This window comes from Ambystoma mexicanum, chromosome 5p (genome assembly GCF_040938575.1).
Source record: "Ambystoma mexicanum isolate Mex_15411 chromosome 5p, UKY_AmexF1_1, whole genome shotgun sequence".
Classification (NCBI taxonomy): Eukaryota; Metazoa; Chordata; class Amphibia; order Caudata; family Ambystomatidae; genus Ambystoma; species Ambystoma mexicanum.
Window position 1 is genome coordinate 526,258,453 of NC_090930.1, and position 19,141 is coordinate 526,277,593.

The 19,141-nt window shown below is 41.7% G+C and overlaps 1 protein-coding gene across 3 annotated transcripts in view; it reads left to right on the plus strand.

The window, feature by feature from the left end:
- Positions 1-6,326: 6,326 nt before the first annotated feature.
- Positions 6,327-19,141, plus strand: part of ZNF711 (zinc finger protein 711) — a 1,172,956-nt gene continuing 1,160,141 nt past the window's right edge. For 2 of the 3 annotated variants that reach the window (XM_069612928.1, XM_069612929.1), the window contains exon 1: positions 6,328-6,589. The gene's annotated coding sequence lies outside the window, so the exon portion shown is untranslated. Of the gene's footprint in view, positions 6,590-19,141 lie in introns of all 3 variants that reach the window. The other variant, XM_069612930.1, reaches the window with a different exon arrangement.

A 19,141-nucleotide genomic window follows, 5' to 3' on the forward strand; every position in this document is an offset into this window, starting at 1 on the left:
ATTTGTTCTATGTACAGCGCTTTGCCAAAAGCGCTATATAATTAACCATTTGACCATGAGATTAGACATGGCATTTAGCATGGAGGCCTTGCCTCTCTGCACTGTTGTATCAGAACATTGGCATACCATTAGGTAGTAATTGCTCCAGGAAGCGAGGACTTTCATTAAACATCAAAAGACAATTTTGCTATCGAACCTCAAAACACACAACACAATTCATGCTTGCTTTACTATGTAATTGGCTAGGTTTTTATGTTTTCAACTTTTTAACATATACATGAGAGATCAAATGGCCAGACCTTAGAGAAATAATGAAATGTGTATTTTTGCCACAATGCAGAAAGCTGCTGCATCGTAACGATTTCCATACATCTTTTGCACACGTTTGCTGGATGTCACATACATTTTACTCTCTTGCAAAGGAGAAAAGTCATTTTTACTCTCTTAAAATCACATTTACTCTCAAAGTTTAAAAATGGGGAGTAAAAAACTCCCACCTCAAAATCTTACAGGGAGCACTGATTATACTAGTACTCACCAATTGTACATGAATTTTATGAGGCGCAGAAAAGGGGACTGTGAACTGTGGCAGAAACTTGAGTCAGCCAGTGCAACCATCAACCCTGCATGGCCCAGATATAAGACCTGCTCTGACATCAGCATTAAAAGTAAATGAGTAAGAACCTACCACTTTCATCCATCTTGGTACACGCTTACATGAGGTAATGTGGGTAGTGCACTCCCAAATGGCCCAGTGTATTTTGTGAGTGCCACGACAAGAGAATAGACTCTATAGATGACTTCTGCTTCCTCTCCATGCTTCTCCTTTGTATTTCACACTATTTCCAGCTCTCTACTCAATCAACAAGTTTAAAATGGAGGCTCTATGTGCTGTAAAGGCAGTTTTCCAGGCCTCCACTTCTGATGTGTATCTAATTTGCAAGGAGCCTTACACAGGCTAACACAAAGCCCCATATGAGCCTTCTCTTTTCCCTCCGTAGAGAACCTCTAATTTGACAAGAGCCCTTACCAAAAGGTTGCATTGTGTGCTAGGTGATGCTCATCCTTGTTAAATGCCCTGACCTTTGGCTCACGACCAATCATTTGGTCACCAGTCACCTACCACAGAAGGAAAATCTGCATTTGCCATGGGAGTAATGAGTCATCATGATGTACACATATCTCCCCTCACACATTCAGTCCAAACTGCCTACTTTTAGTAGCTCTGATATAAGGCCTACTGTATTTAAATACTAAAAGTAGCCGAATCTATAATAGTACTCCCTCGCTATATATTTTATGAGGTGCAGCTGAAGGGATGATGCATTTTTTTTAAACATGTTTTGAGTTTTTCCAATGGAAACTCAAAAACCAGGGTCCACAAAAACGAATTAAAAAAAAACAACAGAAATACCAATTTTCCCTAAGGCCTCTTTCCCAATCAGCCACTTTGGTGGAACAGCGGTCAGTAAGGAATAGCACAGGCGATCATTGGGCATTACTGGGTAAAGGTAGGTAGAGGTGGCACCAGACCCACAAGAGCTATGGAAGGAGACAGGATTTCATTTGGGGGAGAGCATGAGGGACAGGGTGGAGGGTTTGCGGGATGGTAATAAGCCGGGCCTAGTTTGAGATCAGGGGCTGCTGGGGTGTCCCCGCACAAGATAAGGATCAGGGTCCAGGTGTGGCTGAGGGGCCAACAAATCAGGTTGTGGTGGGTGGGGTGGTGCCCCTGACACAAGCGGAGAGTCAGGAGGGAGCAGGGCTATTGAAACCTGATTCCCTGCAGCGGCAAAGTCGGACCCGGGAAAACGGGCTTCAGCAAAACTGGCCTGCAGGGAATTCACCTGGTACCAACTAAACAATAGGTCAACTGTCCTGGTGGTTTATCACAGCCAAACACAAAGTTCTAATATTCTCATCTACTGATCCTGCAAATCATCTCCCTGCTTCACTATGGATGCCTCCACCTCATTCCCCCCTGAAGGGGGCTACCTCCGGTGCAGTATGATCAACATGATAATGTCAACTATAGATACGCTTGTGCATGGACTGAGATTGCTTGATCATCCAGGAAGTGCCAAATGAATATCCTTCAGCAGTGCTTAATGTGTAGGGGGGCTTGCCAGGGCTGAGCCCTGGCACTTATTTCTGAGCCACTGCACGTATTTCTGATTCCAGCTTGATTATGTTGTGGTGTTTTGGCAACTTTATTATTTTAACAGGCAGTCAAAGTAAAATAACAACAGTGCAAGGTTCGAAATTTCTGTGCACTATTTAGGTTCTACCTCTACCCTAGGAGAGCCTGGTTACCTTGAAACAAACAGCTACCAAGAACTGCCCTTGGCTCCCCAGTCCAAGTGGTGCCCAACAAACATGCATATGTGACATTGATGGTTATAAATGTTAATAAAAAGGAGAACTAGGACACATTTAAACATAAAAGACCATACACAATAGCCAAAACGTTATTGTGCCTCTCATGTGAAAGTTAGATTTGTGGTGTGCTGTGTACTTGGTTACCTAGACGTAGCTCCTGCTTACTGGGTGATGCCAGACACCTAGGAGCTGGTTTTAGCTCCTGCTCATTGAACCTTAATTTCGAGCCCTGCAGTGTGCACTGGGCAGGGGTCTGCATGGGCTCGCTCAATGCGATTCATGAAGCGGATGACCTAGGTTGGCAGGGCTATTTATCAATTTTCATGAATAACAATGGGTTGGTCGGTAACAATGCAGGGCACTGATGCTGCCCATGTCCATACACTGCTCCACTCATCCTGCATGACATTGCTGCACATTCTCTACTCTAACAAACATTAGGGTAGGTTGCCAAAAAATGCACAGTCACCAGCCAGCAGCCTCAACACAGGGGCAAGGTCAGTGAAAAGGCCAATATTGAATAGGATTTCCTGTCATTAGTGACAACCTATATAAGACAATCTTGCTGTAGTGTTTGATAGGCAAGGTCATCAGTTAAGTAATGATTTTGACTCCATTTGTCCATCAATTTACCATAGGAGGAAAGCAAACTTGCTTTTTCCCTTGCGGATAGATGGTTAACATGTTCCACTTGCCACCGATAAGATCAGAGCAAAATGCAAACGATGATGTGCATTAAAGAAACGCTTACACATTTAGTTTATTTCAAGACACAACTAATATATTATGTTGATTGAGATCTGTAGATTGCAGTGGATCCATCACCTGCAATTAACCGGTGGGAGTTGCAGCTTTATCCACAAATATGTTGGCAAAGTATGGAGCAGCCCGTGTGTAGTGTCAACAGTGGGCAGGGAGTTGACCACCCCAATGTGTAACATGAATGCTAGAAAGTATTTGGGCCGTGGCACTTATTTTCCTACAAATTAAGCGCTGCCCTTCTGTCGAACCCCTGATGACGTATCCCTGGCTCTGTTGCCGGTTCATCTTCGTCACAGCAACGGCTGCCATGGAAAGGGAGAATGGACTATGTGTAGTTCCCTTGTCTCTAATCCATGGCGGCCATCTTCATTTGCAGTTTTTGTTTTAAGTTGATTAACAGCAAACATACCCGTTCTCAACTTGAGAAAAAAACCTATTCGAAAATGGGTATAAGATGCTGGGATGCTTATAGCAATAAACACCTCCAGGCGGGGCTTTACCGGGGCAGGTAATGCCGGGGCAAACATTAACTGGCCCAGGCAGTACCTGCAGTAAAGCCCTCACCCTTTGGTATCTGTTGCTTAAAAATGGTCTCTTCCTATATGGAAAGTATTGATTTGCTCAACTATAACTACTAAGTGATATAACTAAACAGTGAACTCTGTGATATATTTACAATACATGGCAACCTGCAATAACTGTATAAAAGCCTGTAAATAATGTTCTTATTACAGACTAGTAGTGATATTGCGTTTGGCCTGTAATAAAGAATGACATATCTTCTACGCTGCAATCAGTTATTACACTTCAGTTGTGATATCACAAAATCTGCTGCTTGAGCACAGAGCAGAATTCTAGTTGTCCCTGTAGCACTTAATTAAAGCTCTAACACGTTTTTCAAATTCCTTTCTTGTAAAATAGCTTCCTGGGATACTATCCATACAGTATTGATAAAGAACTGTTTATGGTACTATGTTCATTTTGTGCACTGCTGAAGTTCAACACATGGTGACAGACTCTGGGCCCGATTCATGGAAATACGCACATTTTTTCCAGAAGCACTGCGTGCCAAGAACCCTGCATGAGCCTCTGCGCAGAATATAAAAATGCACGCCACGCGTATTCATGTAATTGTACGCGCAAAGTAAGCATATTCGCAAGTTGCGCCCGTAACGCCCCCAAGCAAATCCGAAACAGCCACATTTGCGTGCTCCCCAGATGCGCATACATGCACCCTGTAAAACGTGTGTTGGGTCCCCCGCAAGCAGGCCTGCAAGTCAGGGGCCCTGCGCAGGGTCCCCCACAACTGTCAACGGCACCCCGGCAACATGCGTACATTTTTTGTAACTCGATTAGAACTCAGGAAAACCTGTGCGAGAACCCCTGCAAACCGTTCCTGCACCCCGCTATGCTGCATACACCCCCCCCCCAAGTACAATCAGTACCCCATTTGCTCGCACACACCCCTCAATCCGACATGCAAACTCACCACCGAAGTTGCAAATCCTCTGCGCAAGTACTTATGCCTGCTTTCGGGTGGCATAAAGTTTGCGGGGTGTGTCTGGGCATTATGCAGGCAAGAGGCTGCACGGTCACATTCATGAATACACACTTTGTCGTGGGCATTTGTGAGAATGCTATGGACGGCCTTTGGCCCGTCCCTCATTACGCCCACTTTTCCCCTTGTTTCTCCTAATTTTTTGAGTCCTGCCCCCTACTCCACCCTCTGCGCAGGCCTCGCCCAACCTCTGCATGGTGCCTCACACAATGTACTCCACCGCTCGCAGAGGCGTGCCGAGCCTGTGCAAGATACACGCAAGTCCCAGAAAGTCCTGCACAGTCGAGTCCACGAATCGACGAACAGGGATTAGTGCGGTTTGGCGCGCAAGTCTCCTTTTTTTTCCCACACAATTAATTCCATGAATCGGGCCCTCTAAAGCACAAAACATTTTGGGTGTATTTTATTAAACTACTTAAAGTTTTTCTGCACACATTACAAGCTAAATATTATTTTCTTAAAGGCAAAACGATTCTACACTGTTTATATGTATGAATGGAAAAATTGAAAATCCCTTACATTAGATTAAGTAAGAAATTAGGTATTGGAGGTAATTTCATTGTTTCGCCATGTACTATATGGAATAAAGTAGCACCTACCATAAATAAAAAGGATTTTGCAGGTCACCTCAGAGTTCCGTGACCTTATAACGGAACTGGCCTAAAGGGGCTTGCAATATCCTTGTAAGGTATGGTAGATGGTATGTTATGCCTTATAAATATGTTTGCAGTTGGATTTATCAAAAGCATATTCACAGACGTGATTAGAGATTTGGGATAGCTTGCTCCTTGAGGATAGAGGGAGTTACGGGTTAATCTTTGCTGTCATGTTGGAATTAATAATGTATGGAATGTAGAAAACAGGAGCAGAGCTGCTTGTTCCGCGTTTAAAATGAAGCGGTATCCAGAAAGCAATCCGTGTTTGGCAGTTACTACATAAAGACGTGGCGACTGGGTTATAGTTTTCAGCAGAAGTGCACGGAAACAGCGAGGACCGAAAACTTAAGAGCAAGCGCCAACACACGACGCAGGCGGTTGCACTGTCAAGCATTGTTTCTATGCAATTCCAGCCTCTTCAGAGGACTTGCTTGAAACTACAGTATGCCGTGTGCTGAAAAGAACATTGCCAGGAGGCGTTTGTTTCACCTTCAGTGCCGCAATGGAGTCGGATAATTCTGGAAGCTGCAAGTGTGTCACTCTTGCTGGACAGCCGAGTACGGGTCGTGCCCTAATTACTTCTGCGGGTGGTTCTTACTAACCGCCATACAGCGACCTGACCTATAAAGTAAACATGAATTATTATTTACACAGGAAAGGTAGCGAATAGCCGCTATCTTAACTGCTGCCTGCTGAGTATATATAAAGGCTGCCCATTATTAAGAGCAGGAGTCTTCCGCGCGTCACGAAGCTCTGTTACAGTACTGGCCGCAGTCCTGTGTGGATATACCGTTAGCTGAAGCGTCCTTGGTGACAGGAGGAGTTGATATGAAGTTCTGAGTAGCATGTGCTGTCATTTTCCTGAAGGAGTTGTCGAGCGTTATCCCCCTCATCAGCACCCCGCTGGAAAATGCTTTGAAAAGGGTTGGGAGGCTGTCAGAAAATGCTAGCCGGTGAATGGGTGACTGAGCATGCGCAGACACACCGCGCATGCCCAGTCGCAGGGATAGACGTCGGCGCCCTGGAAAGGCCTCAGGAGGAGAGTCACTGTCAACCCTATGTAGCCAACGTGAGCGAGCGCTCCCCCATCCGTCCGGGTGGGGAGACGGGCTGAATGCCAAGCATCACAGAACAAGTATATCTTGCCGTGTCCTGCCCCGTCGGGGCCCTGTCAAGGCTGGAAACGCTGCAGAACTCTCAACGTCGCTAGAGCTGTGTAACGCTCTAGCGTTTAGTAAGTGGCTGCCCATTCTCCGTTTTCCGGCTTTCGTTTATATACTGTCATGGCGGTGTTATCCCGTACCCCATAGACCATTCTCTGGTTATTAGATTTGTGCCCTGTCTGCACACATAATTTGTGTGAACCATCCCTGATCGGACTCTCTAGCCCTGTGCACTGTAATTAACTGCAACCTAGCTGATTTGTCTCTCCAGTCTTGTGCTGCAGACGCATGCCTGCTACCTAGCTGATCTCTCAAGCCTTGCGTTACAGATGCAATGTCTGAAACCTACCTGATCTGTGCCTGCAATCTGCATGATTTGACTCTCCAGCCTTGTGCTGCACATGTACCACCTGCGACCAACTGATTTGACTCTACACATGGAATGCTTGCAACCCCATCTCATTTGACTCTCCAGCCTTGTGGTGCACATGCAATGCCTGCAACCCTACCTGATTTGACTCTCCAGCCTTGCGCTGCTCATGTAATGCCTGCAACCCTACCTGATTTGACTCTCCAGCCTTGCGCTGCTCATGTAATTCATGCAACCCTACCTGATTTGACTCTCCAGCCTTGCGCTGCTCATGTAATGCCTGCAACCCTACCTGATTTGACTCTCCAGCCTTGCGCTGCTCATGTAATTCATGCAACCCTACCTGATTTGACTCTCCAGCCTTGCGCTGCTCATGTAATTCCTGCAACCAGTGCTCCAGATAAGATTTTGAGGTGGGAGTATTTTACTCTTTGTTTTTAAACTTTGAAAGTAAATGTGATTTTAAGAGGGTAAAAATGACTTTTCCCCTTCCCAAGAGAGTAAAATGTATGCGACATCCAGCTGACGTGTGAAAAAACTGTATGGAAATCATTACTATGCAGCAGCTTTCTGCATTGTGACAGAGTACACCTTTTAATTATTTCTGGCCATTTGATCTCTCCTGTATATATTTAAATGTTGAAATCACAAAAACCTAGCCAATTATATAGTAAAGCATACATGAATTTGTATTGTGTGTTTTGAGATTCGATAGCAGAATTTTGTTTTGATGTTTAATGACAGTCCTAATTTCCTGGAGCTATTACTACCTAATGGTATGCCAATGTTATGATACAACAGTGCAGAGAGGCAAGGACTCCATGCTAAATTCTATATCTAATCTAGAGGTCAAATGGTTACTTATATAGCTCTTTTGGCAAAGCGCAGTACATAGAACATATTTATCACAATTACCACCAAACCAAAGTCGGTACTCCTTTATCGACCTCGAAGGGATGAAAGGCTGAGTTGGACTTGCCGGGATTCGAATCCGCAACCCACAGATCACGCAGAGATTGCAGCAACGTGTGCTAAACCGGCTGAGCTATCTTATTGGCTAACATTGAGGTTGGTTAACTGAGTATCAACTGAGGTATAATGATCACAGTACCTAGATATATGACGAACCATTTATGAAGCGCTACATAAAGTTAAATACCTATCTGGATTATCACAGGGACAGGTTTTGCTGAGTTTCTATTTCAATTACCAATGTAACTTTCATTTGTTTTTGAACAGCACTGCACTTTCTTGAGAGTAAGGTTTTATTTGTAGTCTTGAAGATTTGAGAGGCTAGAGCACCTGTGATCAGTGTAATGACAATTACCCTTGAGAAAAGACTCTGCTGCTTCTGACCATTTATAGTGATGTACCCCATTGACTGCAAGGTTGAATGGATGTAAACTAGACTGTGCATAGTCATCATTTTACACACTGTTTTTATAATTAGACTGTAAATTAAATTAGAAGTGTAAAAATGATCTGCCTCTGCATGATTATGCACACCGCACCGGAATAAAATTGTGCAATACTGGTTTGCTTTCACTGGAAAAAAAACATTGTTTAAAAAAAAAAGTTCTCAATTGCAACTAGGTTTTCCATCTTATTAATTTTCAATCCTAAAATTCTAGGAAAAGATGCACAGTGCTTCTGAAGCTCAATGGAAAGAAACCATTCCTTTTATCAGTGTGCAGTTTATTTTTTTGAAAGGCTTCAGAGAAATACATTCTGTTTCAGAGGTGGCTTGCAATTACATCCATGTAGATAAAAATCACAAGAAGCCTTCTGGTTTCTGTCAAGTAACCTGACCTTTGCACTGCACTCTGCTCTAAGCCTGTGTGTAAAGGACTGGTACTTGCCTTATCTGGAGCCCTGCCTGCAACCCTACCTGATTTGTCTCTCCAGCCTTGCGCTGCACATGTAATGCCTGCAACCCTACTTGATTTGACTCTCCAGCCTTGCGCTGCACATGTAATGCCTGCAACCCTACCTGATTTGTTTCTCCATCCTTGTGTTGCACGTGTAATGCCTGCAACATACCTGATAACACTTGATAACCTCTTGCAATTCAATATCCTCTGTAACTAGCGCCTAGATGCCTTAGTGCTTTGTGCACTGCTATAAATGTAAAAAATAAAATAACAATCTGCTCAGATTATGGGTTTAAATTCAACCTTAAAAAGCTTTGGGGATAGATCCGGGACGTAATTTCACCAAAAGGCCTGGGGTCGTATAAGTGACCTCACATGACCCTTGACGTCTGATGACATCCCAGGAAGTGGTCACTTGGAGGTGGGGTCAAATGACATCATGGGAAGTGATGGCTCACAACCTTCAGATGCATCTAAAACCCGTGTTTCAGGCGCTCTCCTTTAAACAAGATATAAGAACCGAGGCACAGATGGAGGATTTATACCCAAGTATCAGTTTAAAACGTTGCCCATTTGACAAGAAAAGGTATTGTGTCAAAATGACATTCAAATTCAATTTTCTGCTAGGTAGAAACAGATCCTTGAACTATTGCGATTAATTACTATACCGACTATGAAAGAATACAGCAGACGGTGCATTTCTTTCTTCTTCTTTATTAAGAGCTTATCCACGCCCCACTGGCTTCCTTGAAGTCAGCTCTATTTCTGTTACTCTGTGTTTTGGAAGATGCACCTTGTTACCATTCCACTTGAAGTGCTTTACATTCTAGTGTTCCCGGCACAAATGTTACATAGTATAGAATGATACAGACTACCCTCCTGCCAGTCTTCAGAGAGCATCCATTTTCCTTCTTTGAAACTGCCCTCTGCATTCATTTACAGGGTGGGTTGCATTTTGTAGTGTGCTAGAACGGTCTATGTTAGATATTTTTATGCAACCTTTTCTGGGCAGTCCCTTTATCATTGGGTAATAATTGTATTTTTTCTCGTTTGTCCACGTTACCAAGATTGGACAAGGAGGTTTATAATTTGCTTGTGTTTCCAATCTGTTCGGATAACCTCTGGTGTACTAGAGGTGTGGGGCTGATTGATGGTTTAGAAACCGATATTCATCCCTGGACCACTGGTGCCCCTGAAGTTGATTTATCAAAATAGTCCCCAACTACAAAACTTCAGTCTTCCTCATCACAGTACACCAATACTATTTCCTTCTCCTCTCGACGTCACAAAGAAGAAGAATTACTTGAAAAACCTGATGCTGCATAGCTAAATGGAATATACTGATAACATAGCTGATGTCGTATCATTTATCAGAAAAAAGGCAGAATTACAGGTGCTGAGAGGTATAGCATAAACAAACCTTGAAATGCAATGAAAAATCTTTAGTTGAGGGTCATTTAAGGTGAATATGTTTAGTGCAACCAAACCATTGACATTCAGTTAGAAAAATGAGTTGAAGTGATATTAAGGTTCCTAATTTAATGAAACAAACCCCCTGTTCCAACTCTAGCTGTAGAAATGTTTGAGATTCTTGGCGATAAAAACTGGAACTCTTCCCTGAAATTGACGTGAAACCTTCTTTCCCAAGATTCAAAAGGAAACTCAAAGCACGGTTATTTATGGGGATCTGGTAAAAACTTAATCGGTCAATTCTGGGATGGGTTATAGTGGAAGAACTTTACTTTGGAACCAGTAAATAGATCTAACCAGGTCCACAACTGCTGTACGCTTACCCATAGCCTTTAACTTTAATCGCCTACTTCATGACCTCTGCTTTATCGTGTTCTGTTAATGAGGCATGTACAGTTACTATGATTCGTGACCCTGCACATTGTTTTACCCTGTACACCAGTTATCTGTACCCACACTTGTTACCCTCCTATTACATGTTAAGCTCATCAAAGCAGTGTGCTGCAATCTGGCGCTATATAAAACATAAAAATAAGTAGGGCTTGGTGAATTGGTCCTCCTGTTTTTATGTGAAAGCAAATGGCTCTGGATCATTGTTATTTCTAGCAACTAAGCTAAATGTAGGATCATAAATGTGCTGTATGTCACTGTCTAAACAAAAACCCCCAAATGTACGTCAGTTTGCATAATCTAAACACTGCCTCAGACCTGGTGTACGTTTTACAGTGTCTTTTATCACAGTATTTGCAAATTATTAGGCTGCCATTAACACCCAGCTTTCCAACAGTACGCTCATGTGATCTTCGTTAAAGGTTATAGTTGGCATAAGCTAGCCATTGCAGCAAATGTTTACCTTTAAAACAGGATACTCTATTTTTCCTGTTCAGGTACCACTTATGCACCAGCGTTCCACTCTTACTCTCTCATGCCTTAATCATGTCCACTCTTACTCTATATATCTGTTTTTTCATTTTCTTGGTTGTGGTTGCTACTCCTTTTGATTATCTTTCTTGCACTGTCTCTTATGTTATTGGCCTGCCCTTTCCTAGTCTTGCTTTTCTATTTCCATCTCTCCCCAACTGCTGCTGCTCTGTTTTATTTTACTGTCTCTAAATGTCACTTTTGCTCTGCTTCTATCCCTCACTCCTGTTGTTTGTTCCATTATTAACTCATTTTCCCTTCTCACTTTTTTTGTTGCACTATCATGCAGCTCATTGCTCTCTCTCTTCCTGTTGCTCGAATTCCTGTTTTGGATTGTCTAGTATATTCTCTGTTCCTTTGCCACACCTTTGTTCTCCTGTATTGCTTAGGTTTAGAGTTGCTCTTCCTCTCCTGTTTTCTGTTTGTCCTTTTTGTTTGTTTTTAAATCTTATTTTTAATGATGATTTTAAATGTCAAAATCCAAAAGAAAAATACAGAAAACAAACATATTACAAAAACAATTAACAGAACAGAATCACCACCCCCACAAAAAACTCCCTCGACTACCCATAAACATAGTCACAGATAATAAACATCTTAGTTAAACGAGTCCAAAATCCGTGTTCTTTGGGGGCACCAATTTTCATGATAGTCTTTGTGCAAGAAGTCCAGTACAAGTTTCCAATCTTTCCTACATTTCTTCTGTTCCCCTTGTATCACATAAATGACCTATTCCAAAGAAACATTATGCCATATTTTCATTAACCACTCGTGTTCTGTGGGGGGGGAACAGGTTGCTTCAATTTTTGGGCTATCAGGGAGACTGCCGCCATCGACAGTATCATATATGCTTTCTTTTCGGTTAATACCTTCAGAACATCCTCCAAACCTAACATCGCTTCCCTTATACCCCTAGTTATTTGGGAACTAAACATTTCACTCATTGCGTCATTTACCTTTCCCCAGAAGCCCTTAATTTTCGGGCATTGCCACCAAATATGAACCGATGTTCCAATTACTGTACATCCCAGCCAACATTTGTCGGACACCGATTTATAGTACTTATGGAGTTTTTCCAGTGTTGGGTGCCATTGTACTAACACCTTTAACCACATTTCCTGTATTTTAATTGTCCGCATAAGTTTAGGGATTCTCTCCCACACCATCAACCACTGAGTCTTATTCATAGAGGCACCTACATTGTTGCCCCATAATTTCATGTAGTTCCATTCTATCTGGATCTACTCTTAATTATCTTGTATGTTTGTCTCCTGAGTTTGTTATATATTTCTCAAATGTGGTTAGGTCCCTCAATATGTGATGATTGTTGATCAGTAACCAGTGGCGTTACCGCACATATCTTCTTTCTTTTTCATTCAATTTAAATAGCTGTTTACACTATTGGAATGCTCTATCTCCTGACCTACGAACTTATCGCCCATCTTCAGACAATCTGCCTCTTCCCAGTTCTTAAATGCTCTTGATTCTAATCCCAGGTGTAAATTGGGGATTGCGAAATAGGGGGTTGAAAGGAGATGGGAACGTAGTAAACCCAAGTGCTTCACCACAGTATCCGATACCTGCGCCACTAGAGCTTTTATCTTACTTTTATAAATGTTAATGGGTCAATACTGTTTTGGACACCATAATGCCTCCTATAATGGTTTCTCTGCTATTGCTCCATCCATTCGTTCCCAAATCTGTTCTAGGTCACCTGTAAACCATTCCTTGATAATCCTCAGTTGGGCAGCCTGATAATATGCTTGTATATTCGGTGTCCCCATACCTCCATTGTTTACTGTTGTCATCATAAGTTTCCATTCTACCCTAGATTTCTTTCCTTGCCAGATATAGTTTTTCAGCATCTTATTTAGCGTCTTAAAGAATTTCAGGGGGACTTTTATTGGTAATGCCTGAAAGACATGCAAAACCTTTGGAAGAACCATCATTTTTATTTTTATAACATTTATTCTCCCCATCCACGATGTCGGAGAATTACATACCTTAAGCCACTGTTTAATTGACTCTAAAAGGGGAGGATCATGTATTTGATACATTGCTTCCAAGGAGTCTGATAATTATCCTTAAGTATCGTATACCCTGTGTCGTGGATTTAAATTGGTTCTCGAGACCTACCCTTTCTACTGTTACATGCCCATCTTGAATTTTCATCAGACTTGATTTTTGCATATGCATTTTTAAGCCCACACTTCCCCAAATTGCTTTAGTTCTAGTGTTAACGCCTCTAAGGAGGCTGGGGTATCCTTAAACGTTTAATAAGTCGTCTGTAAAAGCCATTACTTTTTGATCCTGTCCCCCAATTGGACACCCTTAATATTTCCATCTGCTCAAATTCTAGCCAGTAGAAGTTCAAGATGCAATGCGTAGAGTAGTGGGGATAAAGTGCACACTTGTTTAATTATCCTACATACACAGATCTCGTCGGACATATTCTCATTGATAGCTAACCGTAGAATCTGAGATTTATTATTAGCTCTTAACATTTGCATAAACCTGGGTCCGAATTCCATATTTTCCATTATAAAAATAGGGAAGTCCATTCTACACAATTGAAATGCCTTCTCGGCATCGAGCATTGGTACATTGGCCTATTAGATTCAGTGTATGCAATTTTTATATGAAATGGCTTACGGGTCTGGGGATAAAAAGTTTGTCTACATATCACAAAGCCTGATTGATCGGGCTGTATTAAACCTGGAAGTAACTTTCCCAGGTGTGTTGCTAACATTTTTGTATATAACTATTGGACGGTAGGAGCCACATTGGGTCAAATCTACCTGACTTGGGGAAGAGCACCACTTCGGCCTTTTCCATTGAGGATATTATATTACCTCCCCCCCCCTAAAGGAGTTAAACAAAGATGTTAAGGTGGGAATCAGTTGCTCCATGTAGGTTTTATAAAATATTGCTGTGAAGCCATTCGGACCCTGGGCTTTGTGCAGCGGCAATGATTTAATTGCTCCCCTCATTTCCTCCGCTGTTATCTCCCCCTCCAAGTACGTTCTTTATTGGTGATTCACGTCCCATAACATTTAACCATACAATGTGAGATTGAGGTACAGCATCAAGTCAATGAATTATGCTACGTTCAGGCAGAGCATTGTTCTGGTGCAGCAGCCATCTTTACATTTGAAGCCTCACTCAGTTGGAATGGAGATACATTGCGACCGTTGCCAGCGACCCACATATATCAAAGGTGTTCAGACTGAGCACAGGGTAGAACATTAAGCCATGACCATCTCTCGGACCACCCTCCCTACATGTCCGGTTCAGAACTTTGAGCCAATAAGTAGGCCGTGAAGGGGCTCCAGATATTCTTGGGCCTATTCTGCAGCCCACATAGGCCCCCATATTCCTTGTCGGTGTCACTGAGCCATGTTAGATCTTTTAGCCACAGCTTTATCCCAAGAGGAGGTGGGCTAGTCCATTTCAGTAATAAACATCGCCTGGCGACTTTTTAAAATTTTTTTTTTTAAATGTTTTTGGTTTGTCTTTCAAACCTTTCATTTTATTTACTTATTTTGAATCGCTTTATTCCGCCTTCTTTTCCACGTGATTTACATAGACCTTTCTGATTTGAAGGTTCTTTTCTTCCTTTGTCGTTTCTTAGCCCATCTGCGACTGTTCCATGATGTTGTTCCAGAATGAGACCACAGCATAAATCCGTTTTTTTTTCGTTTCCCGCTAGGATTGAAGCCCATCTGTCTTCGGGTGTGCGTTTTGCTTGGTTCTGCATTAACCATCCTACAGAAAGATTTCTTTTCTCACTTAGAGCTGGGCAGATCATTATTATGTGGTGTAGAGTCTCTATTGTAGCGTCCTCTCTGCAGAATCTGCAGAATTTCTCTTGTTCTGTTATTATATTCCATGCCGCCAACATTTCTCGTGTGTGTAAGGTGTTCAGTCTCGTCCTCATAAAGGTGTCTCTGATTTTCCTTGATGGGAAGTATTTGAAATATTCTGGTAATTTATTGATTGGTCTGATATCTGTAGCCTATTTGGACCTTGCCTCATTTGTCTTTATCCAGTCATTTTCTATAAATCTTCTTTTTGCTCTCTGTGGTCTGTTTATGAGCTGGTCTCTGGATATTCCTTCGTCTTCGCATTTAGCTTTGATGCATTTTTTCCACAATTCCAAAGGTTGAGTTGTCATCTCACTTTCTTTGCCGTGTAGAATTTCTATTGGTGGTGGAAAGTTCTTGCTTGTTATCTTTCTATATAGATCTAATTTCTTCCAGAGAACAAGAGATTGCAGTGATTGTAGAGCTAGTTCTGCTCTAATACGTGGCATGGGAAATGATGTGTAAATTTAAAACTTTCCGCCAGAACAAGCCTTCGATTTGTTGCCATACATTTTTGTCTATGTTCAGCAATGATTCTGCGCCATATGAGAGTATGGCCATCACTTTCTGTTTGTAAAACATTGTTATTGGTGTCATCGAGAATTTTCCATATTTCGCATGTATTACCTTTGCTTGGCGTGCTAAAGCTCGTGCTTTGTCCTTGAGGAGTGCTATTGTTTCTGCTTCTGATGCCGATTGATTTAGCCATATGCCAAGGTTTTTTACTTTATTCACTTCCTTTATTTATTTATTTCTTTTCTTTTTTTTCTTTTTCAATATAGTAGGCACATTTTGATCCTTTCTTGTTGTGTTTCTTCAGCGTCATAATTTTAGTTTTCTTCACATTTATTATCAATTGGTTTTTGTCCATATATGACTGTATGTTGTCTAGAGCAATTTGCAGGCCCCTAGGTGTTTTAGCAAGTGCAACGATGTCCTCCGCATACATGATGCAAGTTGTTATTGTACCATTCAATTTTGGTGGATTGTGCTGGGACGTGTAGATGCATCCTTCTAAGTCCGCTGTGCAGAGGTGAAAGAGGGTAGCGGCCAAAGGGCATCCTTGCTTTAATCCTTTGTTTGTTTTTTATCTCGCTGGAGAGTGTACCTTCTTTACTCAGTCTTATCTTAATAGATGTATTCTGATATAGTAGCTTAATTGGTTCCAAGATATTATTCGGACATTCCCAATCGCTGAGCTTTTTCCAGAGGAGGTTTCTGTTGACTGTGTCGAATGCGAGTTTTAGGTCTATGAATCCCGCATATATTTGTGTCTTTGATTGTATGGCTTGATGTTTTAGCAGGTTCAGGATGAACAGGTTGATGTTGGTTCCTATGTTCTTAACAAATCCAGTCTGCCTCTTAGCATATTTTTTTTCTTTCGTTGCCCAGTTGTTGAAATTCCTCAGTAGAATTTTTGCAAATACTTTCCCCAGAGGGTATAGTAATGCCAGTGGGCGATAATTGCGGGTTTCTTCCACAGGGCCACTTTTGTATATTGGTATGATCATGGCCTGCTGCCATGTTTCAGGTATGTTTTTGGTTGTCTGTATGAGACTGAATATGCTGTTGCATATAGAGCTCCAGGCTTCCGGATTTTTTTAAATTATCATATTGGTCAATCCGTCGGGTCCCGGGGCTCTTGACGTATTTAAAGCTTTTATTGCTTCATGGATATCATCCATATCCCACTCGAGCTGCCATGTAGGATTCTTTGCCCGTTTGTCGGTGTGTTTGTCCATTGTCTTTTCTCCATATAGTTCCCTGAAGTATTTTATCGAGCTTGATTCTGGTACGTTTGCTGTCATGGCATCTTGGATCCGAGGCTACGCGCTGAGTAGAGTGCATAGCTGTTTCGTGTTCCGGTTACTCGCAGCGTGCAGCATTTCCTCAGCGTCGACTTGGAGCATCATTGCCTTGTTGTTTTCCATCCAATGTTTATGTTGTTGTTTTGCCCATTTGATTTCTGATGCCGTATCTTTCGTATTCTCTTTCTTTATTTGCTTTAATGTGTGTCTCAGATATTTCTTTTTTTGTGCAATTTTCGAGTTATATGCATGTTGGTGAATCTATACAGTTGTTTGGGTTCTTTTTGTGTCTTTCATATATGGGAGGAGGAGCCAACCATAGTTCATTTTTTCCTTGTCTTCCAAGTTTGATTTTGTCATAACGTCTGGAAGCTTGTTCACATTCTGTTGACTGATCCTTAATCTGCTCATTCCTTTGTTTATTTCCATTATCGGTAGACAACAGGTAGCTTTCTTCGTGGGCACAATATTCAACCATCTTTTCAGCATGTAATGATCACTGTTTGGGTTTTTGAGATTGGTGTTATCTCTTTCTATATCTCTTGTGACATATAGATGTAATCTATTATTGCAGTTTTTTTGCCCATTGCCCAGGTTTCCATCATGCATCTTCCAGTGTTCTCCATGCAATCTGATCTCAACAGATATCTGTTTGCAGTTTCTGTACTCCATTGTCTTGCTCTATTTTCCAGAGTGGTTTCATTTATTAGATCGCCTTCTCTGTTGAACAGATGTATATTTAGGTCGCCGCAAATGATGAATTCTGTTCTTGGGTCTGCAGTCTTTGCTTGGTCAATTGTTGAAAATACACTATCTATAAAGAGTTCTTCTTTTATTGCATTGGGATTCCAATATATGTTTATTATACACCAGATAAAGTTTTTATCCGCGCTTCTGTTGGTATTAGGTACGAATTGGGTATTGTTAAAGTTTATTGTGGTGGCCTGAATCCAGGGAATAATGTTTTCTGACTTGATTATTCGATGTTTGCCGTGCATTTTAGCATGGTCAGTAGTCCTGCTGATGGACGGCCCTTTTCCCTATGTATCGCAGGGTTCATCAATGTTGTAAATCCGTCACATATGGGTTGTTCTTTTATCCAGGATTTTTGTATGCAAACTATGTCAGTCATTTAATGTTTCTCCTGTATCTCTAAACAAATGCTTGTGTCCACGTGTGTTCCATGAGCATATCTAGATTGTGTCTTACCTTTTGGTTCTTTCGTTGTTATCTTTGGTCATAGGGGCGTTCATAGTTGCTCACATCTGAATCGTTGTATTGTCTCCATATTCCTTTTTCTCTCCTTGATTCCTGCCACTTTCGTTGCATTTCTTCGCCTATGCTGTTATCTTGGATCTTACTCCTTGTCTGAGTCTCTTTGTGTGTGTTAAAGATTTCATTTCCGTTATTCCATTCGTCACTCTTCTGCGGCATCCTTGATTGGTTGTCAACTTTCATCTGCTGTTTTCCAGCTTTGGGCTCTTTGGATTCTGGTTGTGCTATATCAAAGCCTAGTTGTTTTAGTGTCTTCTCATTTTGGATCATCTTTGTTAATGTTTTTTCATTTGCAAATTCAATCCATACTTGATCCGTTGTTGACTCGTCAATGAATTCAATGGTATGGATGTCTCTGGTTGATACTTCCTTCATATCGGGTATCACATGCATCAGCCTTAGTATGTTAGTACGATTCAGAATCAAATTGTCGTTTTGTTTCGTTGTTCTTTGCAGTTTTATCTTGTGCTATGGACTTTTTGCTTTTTTGTATGGGTCGATGAATGTGGGCAGTTGTATTTTTGTTTCTACTTTTCTCTCTAGAGGGCCTCACGCTTCGCTTCTCTTTCTCCTCTGCTCAACGGGGGTTTCATATTCGTTTGAACTGCTTATTTCATCATATATAGCATCCTCCTCTGTTGCTCTGGAATCAAGATCTTCTTGCGTTATATCATTAATTTCGTCATTTGATATGTCGTCCAATGTGAAATCGTATTGTTTTGAATCATTCATGTCTTTTTCATCGTAGTTATCTAGAGTGATCAAGGACTCTTGGGTCATTTGGATTTGTGCTTCTTCTGAGAGGTCTACAATTTAATCTTCATGCACTGACATCTCCATCAGTTCTTCCATTAGTTTTTCTTTGCTATTGGCTTCAATGTTTGGTTGTTCTTTTCCCTTCCTCATGATCTCATTCTTCATTGTTTGTGGCAGCTTTGGGTTAGGTACTTTCTTTGTGTTTTTTCCCTCGTCATCTGTACCGGGAAGTTTTAGGTTTCTCAGGAATGTGCGCGAACCTACTTGTCTTTTGTTTTTACCATGTATC